A 12,062-nucleotide genomic window follows, 5' to 3' on the forward strand; every position below is an offset into this window, starting at 1 on the left:
GATGTCTAGGGCATGAAGTTTTAATGCACTTAATAAAGGAAAGCAAATTGCTTCCTATTAGCCATGAAATGTTACCACAGAAAAGGCCCCCAAAAATGTTTTATGTAAATGTGGGATATGTTAGTAATTAACAAAGAAATGTAGAAAAATATCTGCCTTGCTTAATAGATGCAGCAATTAGGAAGAATAAAGATGACAAAAATCTCTAAAGGTAATTCTAGAGATTAATGTAAAACAATGCAGAATGTAAGAGTAAGATATTTTTTTAGAGACTTTATCTCATATGTGACCCAAGGTGAGAGATATTTGCAATGTCAAACCAGACTCAGTTAATAAAATGAAACTTCCCTGTAGCTGATTAAATATCTTCTGGGAAGGAGATTCCTTAAGAACATATTTTAAAGAGCTACTATATTTCATTTACAGAAGCAGGAAGACTTTGTTTCAACAAATTCTAATGTTTGGTAAGTTATTTTATAATGCTAAATGATCCATAGTTAGTGAAATAATAATTAGGAGTTTTATTTCAACATTCAGTGAATGGGCTAAAAGCATAAATTCTTTATAATATCTAATATATGGACCATAATGTTTACATAAAAAGATTGGTAATGATATGCTCTTTATTCCCTATGTTTCATATTCCTTCAGCAGAGTTAGATAGTTGTTTCTCCGTTACATTTCCTTTGCATTTAACACATATATAATAGAGTTCTTAAATTAAGAATTGTTAGAGCATGGGGTGCCTGGGTGGCTCAGTCCTAAAGCCTCTGCTTTCAGCTCAGGTCATGATCCCAGGGTCCTGGGATAAAGACCTGCATTGCTCTCCCTGCTCTGCAGGAAGCCTGCTTCTCCCTCTTCCATTCCCCCTGCTTGGCTTCCCTCTCTCGTTGTGTCTCTCCCTGTCAAATAAATAAACATGTATCTCTCTCTGTCAAATGAATAAATAAAATCCTTTTTAAAAATTAAAAAAAATAAAAATTGTTAGAGCAGTATTTTTACCCAATAATTTGTTCCATAATTTTTTCCCCTCTAAAGTATTTGAAAAAACTTACCATCATTCCACACTTCTTGAACTCTCATGAAAACCCAGCAAGAAAATATATTGTTTGGGCCAAAAATTTTAGTGGGTCAGGGACACCCACTTTATATAGGTGAAGCCTACCTACTCTGAGAGTTGAATGATACTGGGTAAATGATACTCTGGGAATTTTGAGGAGATACTTCACTTTTGGAGAATAACTGCTAATTTTCAATGTTCATCTAATAGCCCAAATCTGAACAAATCCACGAGTCATTAAACTCTGTGTCCAATTCTTTCACAACTTGCATTCAATTCATCATTTGATAGAGTCCCAGAACCTTTATCTTCAAACTACAATCCAAACCTGACCCTTTTCCTCCTATTTCACCATCCACTCCAAGATACTCCTTTCTCAATGAGGGTAGTTTTTCTCTCTCTTCTAAATGCTTTCATCCCTCTTCCATCTTTGTCTTCCCTTTACTTGGCCAACTCTTCATGCATTGGCCAAAGATTCAAAGTATGATGAGCACTATATCTTCTGCTTAAAACTCTCCAGTGGCTTGCCAATATGCTCTTCTTATTGTATCATTATGTTATTTGTTTACTGTATGTTTTACCCATGTGAAGATATACTCCTAGAGAAAGTACTTTGGTTTGCTCAAAGCTAAGCTGATTCTTTAATACATAGAATAGCTGGAATATATTGGCTACTCAAATATATTTTTTTAATTTTTATTTATTTATTTGACAGACAGAGGTCACAAGCAGGCAGAAAGGCAGGCAGAGAGAGAGGAAGGGAAGCAGGCTCCCCACTGAGCAGAGAACCCGATGCGGAGCTCGATCCCAGGACCCTGAGATCATGACCTGAGTCGAAGGCAGAGGCTTTAACCCACTGAGCCACCCAGGTGCCCCTCAAATATTTTTTGAATGAGTAAATAAAGTAACATATTTCATTTATTTGAGAATCTGAAAATTACAGCAAAATCATTAAAAATACATGAAATGTGTATAAGGACAGCCACAGAACTCTATAGGATAAAATTTACATAGAAAATATTTTGAATATTGCCTTCTTTCATTGGGAAATGACAACTGTTCTGGAAAAAGTTACCATTAATACATTTTTATTTTGTTGTTCTCCTTCATGAGTATCTCACTAGTTTCCCTCATCTAAAGGAAAGAAGAGTTGGTAGACTATCAGATGATGTCAAACCTGTTTTGTTATGAATGTGAATTATAATTAGGCTTTAAATAGAATTGAGCTTGAGGAGGTGGCAGCTAAATCTCACAAGAGCTTTTTATTTTATTTTTGAAACCCTTAAGTCTTTGTCAGAGGGATAGATTTGTTAGGAAATGATTTGCCTACTAAGTACAGGAAAAGCCCACCTTGAAATACTACCTATAGCATAAGTTTTAATATTTTTGGTAATGATTTCTATAACCAAATCAAGGTTCTGTATAGATAATGACATAAGTCTTCATATTTACAATAAAACCTAAAAATTTATAGATACATAGATGTATCTCTACATTCTTAGCTGTGTAATGAGAAGATTCTATTGCACCTGAGCTTAAAAAACAAATAAGCTTTGATGCTTCAAATATATATGCATTGACTCATGACTTGATATTTAGACTTTGGAAATTATTTTTATGAGACACATTTAAAGATATGTGTATCTGAATATGTGTTTGCAAAATGTTCAACTATGTATCATATGAAAAATTTTCAAATGTATATAAAGTTGATCATGAAATTTAAAAAAAAAAGGGAGATTTGTTGAGATAAAGTAAGGTAGCATGAAAATTAAACATAGAAACATTTTCACATGCAGGCTACAAATATGTATACATAACATATTTATATAATTTTATTTATATAAATATATTTACGTATATATATAATTTTAAAATGTGCACAATATATTAGCAGAGCCTAGGACCTAGGAGACTACTTGGGAGGTAGAAGTGGCTCAGTAAATGCTTGCTGGAATTTAGTTCCTTATGGTGACAAAGTTTTTGATGTTTACTTACAGTGAATTTGGTAACTACAAGTAATTGTGTTTATTTGCAACTATAGTTTTCTCATTTTACCTGTTAAACTCATATTTGTTAAATACTGACTTTATTCTGTTACAATGTTTAAATTAAAAATAAGCAGTCATTATATTTTCAATTCTATCATCAATAATACTTTTTTTTTCCAAGTCATCAAGGGAGTGTTCTTGATTTTTTAATTTGACACTCCTATCCTTTTATCCAAATATGTCAATATTCTAATACAAAGATACTTTTAAAGTATAAGCAGTTAAGTTACTATGCACCATATTAATAGAGTAAACACTGATAATAATGATTTTGCTATTAGGTATAGCCTGTTTGTTCATCTATTAACTCCAAAATGTAATTATTAACACATATCCTTTATATTCAGATAGAAAACTGATATATTCATTGTGGGACACAAAGCATATATTTATCAGCATGCCACATATCCTAACATGCATAACATGTGTTATGCAATGCATCAGTACCCAACAAAGTCAAGGACTTAAATTCGTTCAAATCGATTGTTGCATATCAGTTGAATCATTACTGCACACAACTATTTTCACCATTATCAACCTTTCTTATTTACTATTGCTTGCTCTGTCCTGATGGTAACTATAGTTTCACAGAATTCAATCTATGAATATAGCGAAGTTTTCATTCTTTTAAATTATTAACAGAGAGACAGTGAAGTTATTTTACAGTAAAGTTAAAATGTATGGTTTATAATTTCAAGTCTGGTCTAAATGAAATTAAAAGCTTGGCCACTGAAAAGGTCATAGAGACTTTAACCTCATATCCACTTATATTTAGGGTAAAGAGAAATTATGACTGAAACCACATAGAAGAAGGGAAGAAGTATACCTCTCCTAAGAAAAAGCAGATAAAAACTTGCAGATACCCTCAGGTACTCTCAGTAATGTATCTCTTGTTCTTGTGAGACAAGAATGATGGAAATTGACAATTTTCTTTTCTTTTTAATATTGAATAAAAGGGCGATGGACATAAAATTTGAAATTAAAGTCCTGAATACTGGGGCGCCTGGGTGGCTCAGTGGGTTAAAGCCTCTGCCTTCAGCTCAGGTCATGATCCCGGGATCCTGGGATCGAGTCCCGCATCGGGCTCTCTGCTCGGCGGGGAGCCCGCTTCCTCCTCTCTCTCTGCTTGCCTCTCTGCCTACCCGTGATCTCTGTCAAATAAATAAATAAAATCTTTAAAAAAAAAAAAAAAGTCCTGAATACTTACCATCTACAGAATTCCCCTTCTATGGTTTCAGGACATTTTTAGGAGAATTATTATAGGACCAACATGGCTGCCAAAGCTATGCCAAGAATCTCTGAAGTCTGTCTTCAACACTAAAAATCCGACATGGAGTTCGGTGTTTCCAAGGTGCATTGACAACAGAAAGGGGAGTTGTATAAAACTGGAAATAGAAAGTATACTTTTTTGCACTCAGGAAACATTGTGGAATTGTTATAACACAATATTTAATCAACTAATTATATAATAAAGCTACTAAGTGAATATCTCAGCAATGAAGAGATTCCTAACTAGTATGTGAGTAGGAAGTATTTCTAGAGATGAAATTAGAAAAGTCAATTACAATATCACCCAACAATCATCGAGTACCTGTGTTGCATGAGTATTGCTGTAAGCCCACCCTGGACTCATACGGAGTGAAAAGAGGGTAAGGAATGAGAAATGAAGACTATAGCCATGAGCAAAAGCAGAAGCAGAAGTCCTAAAAAACAATGTCAATATTTGAACTTGATAAAGGAGATAGCTTCTTTATGAAGGAGACTTTCATTTCTTTAAGACTTAAAAAATAGGGCACCTGGGTGGCTAAGTGGGTTAAAGCCTCTGTTTTCAGCTCAGGTCATGATCCCAGGGTCCTGGGTTCGAGCCCTGCATCCGGCTGACTGCTCAGTGGGGAGCCTGCTTCCCCTCCTCTCTCTCTGCCTGACTTTCTGCCTACTTGTGATCTCTGTCTGTCAAATAAATAAATAAAATCTTAAAAAAAAAAAGACTTAAAAATAAAATGAGAACTGAGAGATTTTTTTAATTAAAAGTATTTTTGTTAATGAAGCAACTTGAGATTTGTCTTTAATAATTTCTCAAATAAGAATAAGATGCTCCAAGAAGTAACATCATATTTATCAAAAGTGTAATTGTTATTTCTAATTTTTTTCCACAATTTTGTAATATTAAAAAACTGATCTGAAGTTCTTTAGAGATATCCTGTAGAAATGGAAAATACTTCTTTCTTAAAAATACTTCTTTCTTTAGATCACTTAGAAAAAACTAAGTCATTACATGTTTAATGTAATGACTGTAAACATGTAAACATTACATGTTTAATGTAATGATCCCAGGGTCCTGGGATCAAGACCCGTATCAGGCTCTCTGCTCAGCAGACAGCCTGCTCTCTCTGCTTGCCTCTCTGCCTACTTGTGATCTCTGCCTGTCCAATAAATAAATGAAATCTTAAAAAAATGAAAAATAAATAAAAATGCACCAGAGAATCACATTTTATATAAAATCACAACTATTCTATCCTGCAACTTGCATTGGATACCAAGCAGGAATCCAGGAAATACTTCTACTTCTAAGGGATTAGCCATCCACTTAAAATTTTTCCCTAAAAAAAAAAAAATTTCCCTAAAATATATGTATCAGATTTGGGCAAATGGAAGTGGGTGGTGCTGGCTAATAGTTCAGAGAAAAAGCTAAGCTAAAGTAAATCATATACAAATTTTTTCCTGCTGAAGAGGAAACTCAGTATGTTAGTTTGAATTAAGAACCTCCCAAGAGGGGTATAATATAGTGTTACCCAAACATTTTGAACATGGAATGATTTTTCATAGAACTGTTAAATTTCACAGACCTAGTGAACCATGGATCATGGTTTGGAAAATACTCCTCTGTAATTGGGAACCCTGTTTCCCTGGTTATCCCCTCATATGGTAAAATAATCCATGCCCAAGCTCCCACACTCCAGAGACCCCAAGGCAACTCTGAAGAGGGTGATTCTATCTGTGTTCTAGAGCCGCCACAGCAGTACACTGCACTTCCATCAAGCTGGCTCCCCAGCATAGGAGTCAGGATCCTGCAGAGTGATTCAGGTTACATTTTAAAGTTCCAACCTAACACACATAGAATTTAAACCAATTCAGTGCAGACTTTAAGTGAAAATCCCTGGAAATATGTTTAATCATCAACTACTTTCTGCCCACACACACCCAAGGAAGGTTTGACTTTGTTATTTTGCTTGTGTTGTTCGTACATGTGTACATTTCTTCCGGCTGTCTCATTCCTGATTATTCCTGAAGCCATCTCTTAGTCATTGAGTTTACAATGACCAGTTTCATCCCACATCCCCAAAGAAGTCCTAATATAAGCTAGTTCTATCTCAATATCACTCTACCATCTACTTAAATACTTTAGCTTAGGGAAAACAGTCATTAAAAGCATAAAAGGCTTTAAAGAAAACCATGAATAAACCATGAACTCTGAAGTTAAATTTTTATCTTTTTATAACTCAAAAAATTTGTAGGCCATGATAGAGACTTGGAGCAAAGCCTACAGGAAAAGTAAATTAAAGAATATAATTAAAGACCAAGCTTGGAGGAAAAAACTTTTAAAGTAGAATGCCAGTGGTTCAAATAATAAATGTATAAATTTATCACTTAAGTATAATTTATACATAATGTGGGGTACCTAGGTAGCTCAGGTGGCTAAGCGACTACCTTTGGCCCTGGCCATGATCCCAGGGTGCTGGGGTAGAGCCCTGCATTGGGCTCCCTGTTCTGGGATAATATGCTTCTCCTTCTGCTCCTCCCCTTCCTCCCGACTCATGCTCTCTCTCTCTCTCTCTCTCTCAAATAAATAAATAAAATCTTTTAAAAATTTATATATAAATGTATAAAACTATTTGTACAAATGTATAAATTATCTGAAGGGCCTTATACTTCATATTTGATTCAAACATATTTAATTCAAAGTTCCAGTGAATTAGGTAGAACATGGGAACAGAAACCACTCATTGTTTGAGATGATCTACATGGACTGAAAATGAGAGTACAGTTGAAGAAAATTTGGGACTTATAAGAACTGGGCAGTATTTTACCTTGTTTAAGGAAATTTTCTGATCCCAGGAAGAATACCAGACTGCTAATCAGAAAGCAGAAGTCAAAGTTCATCTCACATACTTTCAGAATGAACTGAAGTAAGAATGGTTTAGAATTCTGTGAACACGAAGCTGCCCAGGAAACTTTGAAGTAACAAACTTTAGGACACACAAAAAATCCATTCACCCCCAGGAAGGAATCAAAGTCACATGGACTGTTTTGCTGATGCAATAAAATAAAATTTACAGCACTGTAAATGTATTTCAAATTTAATGATTTATATAACCTTCATTGTGTTCTTTGATAATCAAGCAGAAAATGCAAACTCTTCACATACGTGACACGAGTTAATATTATTTTACAAGGTCAAACCAACTTTCAAATTGTCTCTTCTCTTTGCCAGTATTTTAATTAGCATCAGTGTTTAACCTTCCAGTATGCAAAAATCACTCCTTATGCTATGAGACTATTCCCGTTACCAATACATACATTCCTTATGCAGTTAGTTCCTAAAGCTTGCCCTCCAATTATGGATAACAAAGGTTTAAAAGCAATGATGCTCTAGAACTTTAAGCTCCGTCTTTCCTGTTAGGAGTGTTCTAGAAGTTTCAACAACAAGCCAGCCTGTTGTGAGAATGTTTAGTGTAGCAGTGCCAGTATTGATTTTTCCCTCAAAACCTTTCCCAACTCTCCCCCCAACTCACTGAATGTCAGAAATCTGAAGCATTAATGAAATTACACTCCACTTCACTTCCCACAGCAGCCCAGCAACAAGTACACTCCCATCCATCTGTCCGTCCGTCCGTCCTTCCTTCCTTCCATTCCCAGTACTCTTAGTATGAAGCCATGCCTTTATTTTGTGCTTATTGGATCTACTGCAAAAGCCTCCTCAATGACTTTCCGGGGTTGTTCCAGTTTTCCTGCAATACCTTCTCAGCAAGTAGCCAAAGGAATCAATTTAGAATGTAAAAATCCTGTCTTATGTGAGATGAAGTAGAGTGTGGTAAGATACCAGGGCTTTTCCTGACATTGGGCCTTGTTCTTACTACCCTGTTTGCCCAGAGCACACTCCTCCAGAGCTGAGTTGGGCATGACTGGCCTCGTATTTTTCATGGCTCAACTAAATTGTCACTTTTTCAGAAAGGCTGTATAGAGCATGGTGCCCATCCTGTTGAAATGTAGGGACTCTGTGTTAGTTTTAAGAATAGCATATACTAGGGGTGCCTGGGTGGCTCAGTGGGTTAAGCCTCTGCCTTCGGCTCAGGTCATGATCCCAGTGTCCTGGGATCAAGCCCCTCATCGGGCTTTCTGCTCAGCAGGGAGCCTGCTTCCCCCTCTCTCTCTGCCTGCCTCTCTGCCTACTGTGATCTCTGTCAAATAAATAAATAAAATATTTAAAAAAAAAAAAGAATAGCATATACTATAACACTATTTCTGCACCACTAATTAAAATTTGCAATTAAATAATTATGATTGATTTTCCATGTGTATCATCTGTACACCTAAACAGAACCTAAGTTCCACAAGAACAAGTTTATTGGTTTTGTTTGTCAGAATTTTCCAACTTCAGCTCCATAAACTTATGTAGCTTATTTAGTTTCTCTGTGCCTTTTAGTCCTTATTTGTAAAACAGGGTTGGTTAGGGGATCATAGGGAGATTTAAAGAGATAATTCAAACCGAGTGTTTTTCAGAGTACCTAACACACAGTAAAGGCTCGATTATTATTAGCATTCTTTCCTGTGTCCTTAGTACCTAGAGAGTGCCTGAAACATAGCAGGTGTTCAGTTAATATTGTTTCAATGGATGGATGAATTAATAATGGCACAAGGAGGAAGAGAGCCCAGAGGGTAAGTCTCAGATCACTGGTTTCCTGGAGACTTCGGTGAGACTGGGAGTTGGGAGTGCAACACTTAAGTGATGGGTGGAGAGATAAGAGGGCAATTGCTCTGAAATGCAGTGGTGTTTTTCTACTCAGCAAGCTGTTCTTCAAATTGAGTATGATTTCAGCAGAAGGATCCCCAAAACCTTCTCCCCACAAAAGGCCCCCAGATTTCTTTAGTATTATTATTACACACATTCATTCATTCTTCCTTAGTTACCTCATTCATTCCACAATCATAGACAAACTTCAGTGTGAAACACTGTGGAAGACTTTGTGTATTTGTGTGAAAAATTTTTTTCAATGTGTAAATTATATCAGACAGTTTCCTCTTTGAGTGGCAGTAAGGCTTTATTTTTACAAAGAGAGGGAGACGGAAGCCTGGGTGTCTCAGTTGGTTAAGTGTCTACCTTTAGCTCAGGTCATAATCCCAGGGTCCTGGATTTGAGTCCTGTACTCAGCTCCCTTCTCAGCAGGGAGCCTGTTTCTCCCTCTGCCTGCAGCTCCCCCTGCTTGTGTGTGTGCTCACTCTCACTCTCTCTCTATCTCTCTCTCTTTAACAAATAAATAAATAAAATCCTTAGAAAAAAGAGAGAGAGAATAAATAGGTTTCTGAAGGAGTGTGGATTGCTTCTAAAGGGAAGGAAGGCAGAGACTACCAAAAGCGAACTTCAAAAGCTTCATACTTTCGCCCTCAATCAGCCTCAATCATCTTCACTTGTACATCAATAAATAGTGTGTCCAAAAGTTCATGGAATCCTGAGTCATTTCATCCTGGATGGCTACACAAACTTACTATAGTGGGACCTGAAGCTATTAAGGCTGGACCAAGTGTTAAGGCAAACATACTCAATTTTGGCCTCTCCATGTGTTATCTACATAGGCCATTTAAACTTTCCATGAAAGAATTTTATCCACTTGGACAATAAGAATAAAGATAACCTCTTCTGGTTCCTACCTCATAAATAAGATATTGTTTTTATGAGTTACTATATATATATTTTAAAAAAACACTGTACAAAAAGAACAAAAACTGGGGTGCCTGGGTGGCTCAGTGGGTTGGGCCTCAGCCTTCAGCTCAGGTCATGATCTTGGAGTCCTGGAATCGAGCCCCACATGGGGCTCCCTGCTCAGTGAGGGGCCTGCTTCCCCCTCTCTCTCTGCCTACTTGCAATCTCTGTCTATCAAACAAATAAAATAAAATCTTAAAAAAAAAAAAAGAACAAAATCTATCACACTTATGTATTTGGTTTGAAATTTTAAAAGTATAAGGCTATATCAATATATGTAGATGGTCATGCCTTACAAATTACGTATATTTAGGGAAAGGGTTAGCCATATATTAAACTACCTAAATATCAGAGTGGATTAAGACTTACACAACATAATTTGAAATTAGTCTAAATAATACATTAACTTAATATTTCCATAAGTTCCTTGATGGTTTTAATCTTCAATTTGAAGCTACAAGAAAAATTCAGCAGCACATATACTAAAATTACGGTTTCCTAGGTTCCATTTTTTTTCTTTTGTCTTTTCTTTTTTTTTTAATTTTTTATTTTTTATAAACATATATTTTTATCCCCAGGGGTACAGGTCTGTGAATCGCCAGGTTTACACACTTCACAGCACTCACCATAGCACATACCCTCCCCAATGTCCATAATCCCAACCCCTTCTCCCAACCCCCCTCTCCCCAGCAACCCTCAGTTTGTTTTGTGAGATTAAGTGGGTAGGAGAAGAATCAATGAAGCAAGATGGGATTGGGAGGAAGACAAGCCATAAATGACTCTTAATCTCCTAGGTTCTATTTTTTTATAATCTAATTCAGAATTCCCAGAGCATGGGTCTGGAGAAAGTTATCTTATAAACATTCTGGCAATTCATTTCTTTCTTTTTTTTTTTTTTAAGATTTTATTTATTTGACAGATAGAGATCACAAGTAGACAGAGAGGCAGGCAGAGGGAGAGGGGGAGGGGGAAGCAGGCTCCCTGCTGAGCAGAGAGCCTGATGTGGGGCTCCATCCCAGGACCCTGGGATCATGACCCGAGCCCAAGGCAGAGGCTTTAACCCACTGAGCCACCCAGGCGCCCCCGGCAATTCATTTCTTATGGGTAACTTGGAAACAATTGCTTTTGACCATTTTTAGAACCGACTGGGGTCTATGATAAAATACACAGGACTGGACCCTATCATGTAACACTAAATCAATAACTCTTCAAGTGGGTCCCCAGAATCCACAATATTAGCAGTCTCTTTTAAAAATTTTTATGAAAAATAAAGCTTGAGAACTATTTCTTTAACATTTTGCAATAGGGTAAGTTGGAATTGCTTTATTAAATACTAAGGAACTCATTATGAGAACATTAAATGAATGCAAGCGATATTTATTAAAAGAATGAATTTTTTTTTTTTTTTTTTTTTTTTTTTTATTTTTTATAAACATATATTTTTATCCCCAGGGGTACAGGTCTGTGAATCACCAGGTTTACACACTTCACAGCACTCACCAAATCACATACCCTCCCCAATGTCCATAATCCCACCCCCTTCTCCCAAATTTTGATTTTTCTTGTTATATATGTTTATTCTCTTTAATATCTAATCAGGTAACTTAGTAAGTTCTTCCTAAATAATGCAAGGGAAAACTTCAAAGCTGTTTATATTTTTTATGATGTGAACTATTAAAGAAATAACTGAGGTTTAGTGTCCAAACATTAAATATATTTCATTTTACATTTATGTTCAAAAGTTAGTCAAACTTCCTCACAAAATAGTCAGATAAAAAAAGCACATCTATAGAGACATGCTATTTCCTAAGTTTGACAATTTGATTTTTATCTCTGAGACATATTACTTTTACTTTATAAACAAGTTTTTCTAAAATAACTTTTTCATTATATTTCATTTATTCATAATTTTATATTTGTATTTTTTCTTGTCTAACATTTCTTCTGAAAATTTTCCTATATTTCTATTCTT

Source organism: Mustela putorius, unplaced genomic scaffold (assembly GCF_011764305.1).
Source record: "Mustela putorius furo isolate JIRA1106 unplaced genomic scaffold, ASM1176430v1.1 tig00000868_pilon_pilon_pilon, whole genome shotgun sequence".
Taxonomy (NCBI): Eukaryota; Metazoa; Chordata; class Mammalia; order Carnivora; family Mustelidae; genus Mustela; species Mustela putorius.